This window comes from Capsicum annuum, chromosome 2 (genome assembly GCF_002878395.1).
Source record: "Capsicum annuum cultivar UCD-10X-F1 chromosome 2, UCD10Xv1.1, whole genome shotgun sequence".
In the NCBI taxonomy this organism is placed as follows: domain Eukaryota; kingdom Viridiplantae; phylum Streptophyta; class Magnoliopsida; order Solanales; family Solanaceae; genus Capsicum; species Capsicum annuum.
Genome location: NC_061112.1, coordinates 107,278,017 through 107,288,419, shown reverse-complemented (window position 1 = coordinate 107,288,419; position 10,403 = coordinate 107,278,017). Strand labels below are relative to the sequence as shown.

At 26.6% G+C, this 10,403-nt stretch overlaps 1 long non-coding RNA gene across 1 annotated transcript in view; it reads left to right on the top strand.

Moving 5' to 3' along the window:
* Positions 1-407: 407 nt before the first annotated feature.
* The window catches only part of LOC107858912, a 33,209-nt gene continuing 23,213 nt past the window's right edge, over positions 408-10,403 (top strand). The window contains exon 1 of the long non-coding RNA XR_007052211.1: positions 408-537. This is a non-coding gene — a long non-coding RNA (uncharacterized LOC107858912). The remainder of the gene's footprint in view (positions 538-10,403) is intronic.

Here is a 10,403-nt window from a genome sequence, read left to right as displayed (position 1 = left end):
AGATATGGAAAACACATCAGACGTATCCATGGCATCTATTAGTCATACCATGAATAATGAAGACTACTGTCTAGAAGGGGAATCCCAGAGTTTTAAGAGCAATGAAGAACTTGACCTGGATGAATACCTGAAGAAATTCAAAGACACAATGAAAGAATTTTTCAAATCAGAAAAAGTCAAAGGGAAAAAAATAGATATGAAATAAAATATAATAAAACCCTACAAAAGGCATTATTGGGGACAACATCATATGAAGATGGAAGGCTTTTATAAAGTCTACAGTAAAGGCCAACTTTCATAAAGTAAAGGTTACTTTTGTAATAGTAAAGGCCAAGTAGTAATGGTAAAGACCAACCTTTTAGTTTTGTCTTTTCATTTAGAGAATCCTCTATAAGATTATCTCATTTTTCTTGTTACAAACAGGTTTTAGAAACCATCTTTCTCTACTACTCTCTCTCTCTCTGTAATCGTATTTCTCTTCTAATAAAGCTTTTTGTAAATTTTTGCCAAGTACTGGTCAGACCCTTACTTCTTAAGGTATTTTAAGTTTCTGTTATTTATTTTATTTTCATTACTTTAGATTAACACATATGATAGGTTAAACACTTAATGTTGAATTATAACATACTAAGCTACTAGTATAACATGACAAGGATTACATGAATAAGAATCAAATTACCCAATGATATTATGGTCTCATGGCATAGATTTACAATAATAGTTTTTTGAAAAATGAAATTTGCAGCTTGACATTAGAACAAACTTTACAAAATCCTAAATTAATGGAGAAAATAGATTTTCTAAAAATTAGTTTTCATTAGAAATATGCGGGGACCATCCAAATGCTTTTTGACAAAGGAAAAAACCAGTGGTTACTCTTTCATATGAAGACAACTTTCAAGAGGGTAATATCCCAACTAAGGCATGACCTTTCCATATGAATTTTGAATAACTAGAATTATGTAAAAAAAGAAATTGAATATCCGTATTAAAGTTTTAGAAAAACTATTTTCTAAAAAGTTTCCATCTTGGTTTAAAGAACTCATTCGAGATTCTTTTTCTTGTCGGTGATCGCGGACTAAAATCAATTTTGTTTTGATTCATTTTAAACCTGTGGGGAAATCCATTTTGGATTTAGTTGGATCCATATCAGGAATAATATTAGCAATATTATCTTTGTCAATTCTAATACTATTGAATCTAGTACTTTCTCTTATTTGAGAAGTAGATGGTCTAGATAAAGAGTTAACAATATAATCAATAGGAGAAATATAAGAAGATGTTGACCTAGTCAACCTAGATGTAACACTCAAATTATCAGCTATATTCATTAGAGGCATAGGATCAGAAAATCTGATCTTAACAGTACCGTCAGCGGTTTGTTCAACCTTTGTAATTTTTCTTTTTGATTCATTCTGAGGAGGAGTTGCATCCTAAACAATCCACTCTTTGAGAAAATCAATTTCATATCATTTAATAGGTCGCCTAGTGATAACTTTGGACTAACCAAAATTAGTTTCTATTGTAATTGTTTCATTTTTAAAATCCATCATTTTACACGTAGGATTTAAAGTATAAAGAGGTTTTTAGTAAATTCTATAACAAATACATATAACCTCAGTACCTGGCATATAATTATAGCCATGCAATTTAATGCTTAATATTAAAGAATTTAAAGAATTCTCATCATTGAGAGACATCTACAAATTAGGATAAGCATTAAAATAAACAGGACCATAAGGCAAGTTTGTTTGGACAGTCCCTATAAGAGACTTTTTCCAATCTTGGTTTCTACCATCTTGTAAAGCTGCTATAAATCTTTCAGGTATACCTTTAAAAGTTAATGGTTTAAAAGCAACTTGTATTAAACTGATATGCATGAATCTATGAGATTCTCTATAAGGAGCCAAATCATTTTCAGATAATGATCTAGACGTAGCATGATCATTATCAACATATGACATTTATGAATTAAAAAATTAATAATATTTTATAAAAAGATAAAATAAACAATAATGACATGTCTGCTTCAGTAGTTTCAACTGTACGTGTTCATCGACTTGCCGACTTATTCTGCAATTTTACTATATCACCCCTAATTAATTACTATATTTAATTTACGTATTAAAAAATTAATAATATTTAATTAAAAAAGAAAGATAGACATTTATGACATGTCCGCTTCAACTATTTCAACCATAATTTTACTATATCACCCCTGATTAATTATTATAAGGCATCTAAATATTAAAATATTAATAATATTTTTAAAAATAATATAGATTAATTATTATAAGTCATCTAAGTATAAAAAATCAATAATATTTAATAAAAAATAAAATAAACATAAAATTATAGGTAACTCTTGATATTTAAATTAACTTGACGTCTTGTATGAAGCCCAGTTAAATTTTTTTCACAAATATTTTTTACAGCACTTTTGTTATATTATTTCTAATTAGTTATTATGAGTCATTTAAGACATGTCTGTTCGTTAATTCAATCGTTATATTTGGTTGACTCTTATGTATTAGAAATTAATCATGTTTAATAAAAAAAAGTAAAATAGACATTTATGACATGATTCTTCAGTTTTTTCAACTATAATTTTACTAGAATACCCCAAATTAATTATTATAAGTCATATAAGTATTCAAATTAATAATATTTAATAAAAAAATATAGAATAGACATAAAATAATTACTTATCTCTTGATATTTTAAATTAACTTGACATCTTATATGAGGTCAACTTAAATTTTTTTCACAAATATTTTTTTATTGCAATTTTGCTATATCACTTGTCACTTAAATTGAAATAGACGTAAAAGTATTATAAATAACAATAATTGAAAGTTTAAATTATTTAAAAATATAATTGATTATTAACGCTGCGAAGTTAGGACAATAGGAGTAACATATATTATTTAAAAATTACATAAAAATATTAGAAAATAACAATAATTAACAAGTTAAAATATCTAAAAATATATTTTAAATATTATTGATTATCTAAATTCTATTTGTGTCACATAAATTGAGACAAAAAAAAATAAATATTGGGCCCGTGCTAGCACGGGCCCTTGGATACCTAGTGTAACAAATAAATGTGGACGTGTTTGGCAGATCTCATTTAATTTTCTGATAAGGATAATTTGGTCATTATACTGTACAAATAGATATACGTGTAACATCTCAAGCTTCTACACACACGTGGCAATATGTTCAGCTTCCTCTATCTACTTTAACAAAGGAGAAGATGGATAAAGGAGACTCACTTTTTCTGGCTTTTGTTTTTAGTTATGATTTCTTGCCAAAAATTATTTCATATTATACCATCTTTAATTTTTGATCGTCACTTTTTTGACTTTCTGGGTTATAGGTTTTGGCTTTTATTTTTTTTAATTCTAATACAAGAAAAGACTGAATTTGGATTCTGTTTTGTAAGTAGATTGAATTGTTTAGATGGGGTTTTCTGATTTTAATGGAAGAATCGGATCCTTTCTATTAGATTGCTTACTAGGGGTTTCTATCTATCCATAATTCACTTTTTCAATTTCTACATAGATTAAATTGGTTTAAAAGATCAAGATATGTAAATTGGTTATGTTTAGTGAAGACAACTTTCGAATTACTGGGCAAAGGGCATAATGCAGCAGTGCCAAAGCAGACATGTTGACCTACTGCCTGCTTTGACACTTCTCCATTGGTCCTTTTCCCTCTATTGAATTTATTTTTCTTATTTTTTTTAACCTGTTATATATTTTCAAAAAAAAAATACATAAAAATATTATAAATTACAATAATTAACAACTTAAAAATTTTTAAAATATAAAATTTTTGATAGACTCTTGCAATTATATTAGTATCACTTAAATTTTAAGAAGAAAAAAATATTATAAATCACAATAATCAGAAACTTAGATTATTTTAAGAATATAATTGACTATCAATGTCATAAAATTTAGTTTTAATCTGTTATATATTTCAAACAAATATGTAAAAAAAAATTATAAATTACAATAATTACTAACTTAAAAAATTTAAAAGACATAAAATATTTGGCTAACTCTCAAAACAATATTGGTGTCACTGAATTAAAATAGAAGAAAAAGTATCGCGATTATGTTGACATGTCTGCTTGTGCTGCCTACTTCAACCGTATTATATCACCCCTTAATTAATTATTGTAAGTCATTTAGATATTAGAAAAATAATAATATTTAATTAAAAACAGTAAAATAGACATTTTTGACATGTCTGTTTCAGCTGCCTCAACCGCAGTTTTACTATACCACTCCTAATTATTAATTATTATAAGTTATTTACAATTAGAATATTAAACATTTTTATAAAAAAATAAAATAGTCATTTATGACGTATTTGTTTCAGCTGCTTCAACCATAATTTCACTATATCACCCCTAATTAATTATTTTAAGACATCTTAACAATATTTAATAAAAAATAAAATAGACATAAAATGATAACTTAACTCTTAATGTTTTAAATTAAGTTGACGTCTTATATGAGGCTCACTTAAAAATTTTTTCAGAAGTATTTTTTATAGTAATTTTATTATATCACTTCTTATTAGTTATTATAAGTCATTTAAGATATGTCTGCTTCGCTGCTTCAATCATGATTTTACTATATCACCCCTAATTAATTATTATGGTTGTCTAAGTATTAAAAAATTAATAATCTATCTATATCTATATAATATATTAAAAGTGTGAAGACTCTTAGAAAAGTGATTTGAACTTTTTACCCTTCATTAAAAGACTCTTCTTTAGACAAAACTGTTTTTTCATTATTTTTTTAATTTATTATTATTTAATATTTCTTTATTGTATTAGCTAGACTTCCTAAAATATATGGTAGGAGAATTAATTAATATTTTTCTTTCAATTGTTCAATTAGAAAAATACTCCTACAATAGGACTCTATTAATAAAATACTTGTATAAATATTGAGATGTATATTAAAATAGAGAACAAACAGGTTTTGCCTATTGGGAGAATATGATTGATACTCATCTAATACGATTCGATTGCATGTCTAGATTGGTGGATGCTTGATTTTCTAACCCTTAACTTCTTCATTGTTTTTGTCATCATAATAGAATTCAACATGTGTGTGTGTATATATATATATATATATCTTCTTTGTTTTCATTCAAAATCATTCTCTAGGGTCAAAATTTTCGCCAGACAAGAATTAGTTGGATCAAAATCGAAGCTTTGTGATTACTATTATATTATTTTTTATAGTTTACAGGTCGTAGATGAATATTTATTGGCTTTGAAGAATTTCTTGCGTAAAGGTTAGGTTTGATTGTATTGTTTGATATTTTATATCTTATTGTTTTATTTTAATTTACAGATACTAGATGAATGTGGGTCGGCTTTGAAAATTTTTTTTAGGTAAAGGTTAGGTTTAATTGTATTATTGTAATATCTCTATTAGTTTGTTATTTTGTGGTAGTTTATAGTTCTTAGATTAATCTCGATCGGCTTTGAAAAATTTTTGTGTGTAAAATTTAAGTTTAATTATATTGTTTTGATATCACGTTTATCTTATTATTTTGTTGTAGTGTATAGATGATAGATAAATGTTGGTCGGTTTTGAGGAATTTTTTATGTAAAGGTTAGGTTTAGTTGTATTATTTTGATATTAGTTGTATTATTTTGATATCTCTACTATCATATTATTTTATTATTGTTTACATGTGGTAGATGAGTGTCAGACGACTTTGAGAAAATTTTTGTGTGTAAAGATTAGATTTAATTGTATTATTTAATATCTTTATCATTGTATTATTTTGTTGCAATTTATAGAAGGTAGATGGATGTTGATTGATTTTTAAAAATGTTTTTGGTGAAGATCAGGTTTTATAAATAAATTCTCCATCTTTACATACTCAAAAGATATTAAATTTAATTATTATATTTATCTTTATTATTTAAACAAATATCCTATTTAATGTAATTTTTGAATTCATTAAAGTGAGGTACACGCTCAAGGCGCGCACACCTAAATTACTATTTTATAAAAAGGTAAAATAAACACAAAATGATATGTTGATATAAAAAATTTGGTTGATTCTCAAAACTATCTTAGTTCAACAATTATTATATTAACATCACTTAAATTGAAATAGTAGAGAAACTATTATAAATTACAATAATTAAAAATATAAATTATTTTAATAATTGACTATCTAAAAGACAAAAGAATACCATATATTGGGCCCGTGCTAGCACGGGCCGTCACTATATAGTATTTACTAGTATAAGAATATATGCACTACTATACATATTCATAGTTGAATAACCCAACTTGTACGTTGGACATTTTTTTTTAATGTTTATTTTTCTTATAAGAAATAATCCATATTTATTTTTTAAATTATTTAAGAAAAAAAAATCATTTTAATGTATAGTATTTGTTATTTTGTGTGGAGAGGAATGGATTGGTGTGTGCCTATGATTTGAGTATTTTTTTTTAGAAGTGTATAACATGGATAAATTACTGTAAAAATTTGAATTTTTAAACTGTGAAAGGATAACATGTTTAGAATATTTCAGGAGCATACTATTTAGCAGTAGTATAATGTGGATAAACTAAGAGAAAATGGTCAAAATTCCTCCAACCTTTACTCCAAATCTCAACTACACACTTATACTTTGCGGGGGTCCTATGACCCTCTGAACTATTTTAAAATGGAATTATTACCCCCCCTCCCAAACTATTTTAAAGTGGAATATATGCCCGTCTAAAAGCTCATACCCAAATTTTATTTCAATTTGTGGTCTACACGCGCTGCCACATGTCATTCCACGTAATTCCACGTCATATTACATTTTTTTACTATAAAAAATTAATTCCACATCATGCCACATCATATGTCATTCAATTTTTCTTCTTCTTCTATTTTTTTTTTCTTCTTCTTCTTCAATGGCTTCTTCTTCTTCTTCTTCAATGCTTCTTCTTCTTTTTCTTCAATGGCATAATGAATCATATGGAATTCATACAATAGGTAATCTTATCAAAATCAAATCAACAATTAATGTCCAAAAATTATTCGATTTTCACAAAATGGTGCCGCCTTCAATGGTGCAGCTTCAATAGTGCACAATTTCTGGCAATGAAACACCGTTGGATAGTGACGACACCGGCAAAATTCAAAACTTTGATGACTTTGTTTTTTCAATGAATTTCAACATTCTCAACGTCAATCAATTTTAGGGGAGCTAAGGAATGATTCTAACCCCGAAATTAATTCAAATTTTTCAATCTGAATTGATTTAATATTCTCACGTAATTCGAGTTCTTGGATGCTATTGAAATAATAATAATAAGAAGAAATGAAGAAGAAGAATTGAAGAAGAAGAAAGAAAAATAATAATAATAACAATAAGAAGAAGAAGAAGAAGAAGAAGAAGAAGAAGAAGAAGAAAAAGAAGAAGAAGAAGAAGAAGAAGAAGAAGAAGAAGAAATGTCATTGATGAATTCTTGGATGTCATTGAAGAAGAAGAAGAAGAGGAAGAAGAAGAAGAAGAAATGTCATTGATGAATTCTTAGATGTCATTGAAGAAGAAGAAGAAGAAGAAGAAGAAGAAGAAGAAGAAGAATGGAAGAAGAAGAAATGAAGAAAAAGAAAGAAAAATAATAATTAAAATTATATATATTTATTAAAAGAAATATTAAAAATAAATTTTTAATAAATTATTTTCGTTCTCACTCTCTTTAAAGAGAGTGAAACACACTCTCTTGCCATGTCAGCGTTGGGGGGGGGGGGGTGTAATAATTTTATTTTAAAATAAACTACTAGAGTTGGCATAGTGGTTCTGCACTATGTCCCTTAAGCAAGAGGTCGGGGGTTTGATCCCCGCTTCTGGCGAATGGAGCAACTCTATGGCCAGTTTTCTACCACTTAGTGCGCTGACCGAGGAACGAAGAATTAGTCTCACGGCTGCTGGCTGTGGAGATACCTTGGGAAACCAAAAAAAAATCATTTTAAAATAGTTCAGGGAGGTCATAGGACTCTCGCAAAGTATAAGTGTGTAGCTGGGATGTTGGGATTTGCTGTAAAGGTTGGGGAGGCTTTTGACCATTTTCTTATAAACTAATGTAAAAGTACTTTTTAAATTAACAATTTCAGATTACCACCACGAATCATTGACCTGGGTTGATTTCCTGACAATATTTCATCCTAATTTAAATCTTTCACATCCATGAAGCAATAATATTAATTCTCACAAAACAAAGTAAACAAAATACTAAAACATTCCATTAAAAAAATGGATCAACGAAATATCAAATCAAGCATTATCTATCTATCTATCCATATTTATATTTATATTTATATCTATATCTATATCTATATCAATATCTATAGCTATAATATATTAAAAGTGTGAAGAGTTTAGAAATGTCGTTTGAAATATTTTATGCTTCATTAAAAGTCTTTGTTTTTGACAGAATCATCTTTTCACTATGTTTTCCTAATATTTAAGAGTTGAAAATTATTAATTTATTTATTGTAAAACGTTTCCTTACTAGAAGTCATCAGAATTAATGACAACTAATATTTTTTCATTAGTTTAAGAATTCTAAATCAACTAAATTTAATTTTAAGAAGATTTAAAAGTCTATAAATCTACATTTACATCTACAATATATTAAATCCATTAATCACTTGAAACATCTGGTGATAAAATATATATGTGATCACAATAAAGTATATGTTTAGAACTTTTACACTTCATTAAAAATCTTTGTAATAGATAAAATCATCCAATTTTAAATAATCAAATTATATACTCAAAGTGTGAAGGATGTTAGGAATATTATTTGAATTTTTTGCCATTCATTAAAAGTCCCTGCTTTAGACGAAATTGTCTTTTCACTATTTTCCTAATATTTAAGAGTTCAAAATTAATTAAATGTTTATGTCCCTGCTTTAGACGAAATTGTCTTTTCACTATTTTCCTAATATTTAAGAGTTGAAAATTAATTAAATGTTTATAGTAAAACCTTTCCTTATTAGAAGTGATCAAAACTAATGACAACTAATACCTTTTTTATTAGTTTAAGAATTCTAAATCAACCAAAGTTGATTTTAGGAATATATGACAAATCTAGAAATAAATATGAATGCATTAGAATAAGAAAAATATAAGAAGTACTAATTTTTTCAATGTTTTAAGTAAGTAATAAAAAGTTTTCTAAAGATTTAGCTTTAAAAATAAGAAAAGATTTTAAATATAGAAAAAAAATAATTGTATGACACATATGATTCAAATCGATGCGTGTCTCTTAGCCTGTAGCAGAGAGGAAAAGAGGTATTGCATGATAAATGCAAAATTAATGATCCATTGACCACTTGAAACTTCTGGTGGTAAATATATGTGCTTACAATAAAATATATGTTTTGTTTACATTATTACATTAAAATGTGAAAGATCTTTAAAAAGTGATTAGAAGTTTTTGCACTTCATAAAATTTTTCGAAATAGAAAAAATCATCTAATTTTGAATAATAAAAAATTACACGCATGAGACACGTACAATTGAACTAGTTCAACAAAATAGAAGTAATAAAATATTAAAGAAATTGAAGGATATTAAATCATGATATTAGGCAGAAACAGTGGGGTAAAAAAGAGAGAAACAAACCTAAAATGAAGAATTTCCTTTGAAAAAATTATTGGAGTTTACACTGAATCTATGAGAGAGTCTGACAACAATCGAAAATCCAAATATAATATGTGAATGGATGTATAGTTTTTGTGTGAAAATAAAATTCATGAGAGTTTCAGAGAAAGAAAACTATAAATTTTGGAAGACACAATTATGCCTAGAGATGGAGGGAGTAAAAATATACGTGAATGTTCAGTTGTGAATAACCAACTCTAATTCCATTTTAAAAAATATTAATAGTTAGATTTGAAATTTTTTGTAATTCGAATTCATTTTTTAAAAAATTGTTATGTATAAGCACACATCCACGTTTATCTTTGGTGCATGCAGTTGGAGTTCTGGAGAAATGGGACAATTTTGTTACTTGTTTTTCGATTTATTTTTTAATTTATTATACTTTTAAATAAATAATTAAAATAGAAAGATAAGAAAATAAACAAAATTACGGCCAATTAAGATATGGTAATATAATCCTATAATCGTTAGTTTTCATAATATAAATGAAGGGGGACAAAGGTGACATCACAAAATAATGGTAATAATTTACCTTAGTAGTACCAATTTTGATTTTACTATAGTAAAGAAAAGGCAGTTCGGTGCATTAGCATTTATGCAGAGCCTTGTTTTACAAGCTTGAACTCGTGATGTTCTGGTCACATGACAACAACTTTACCAGTAGTACTAAATCAAAAATTAC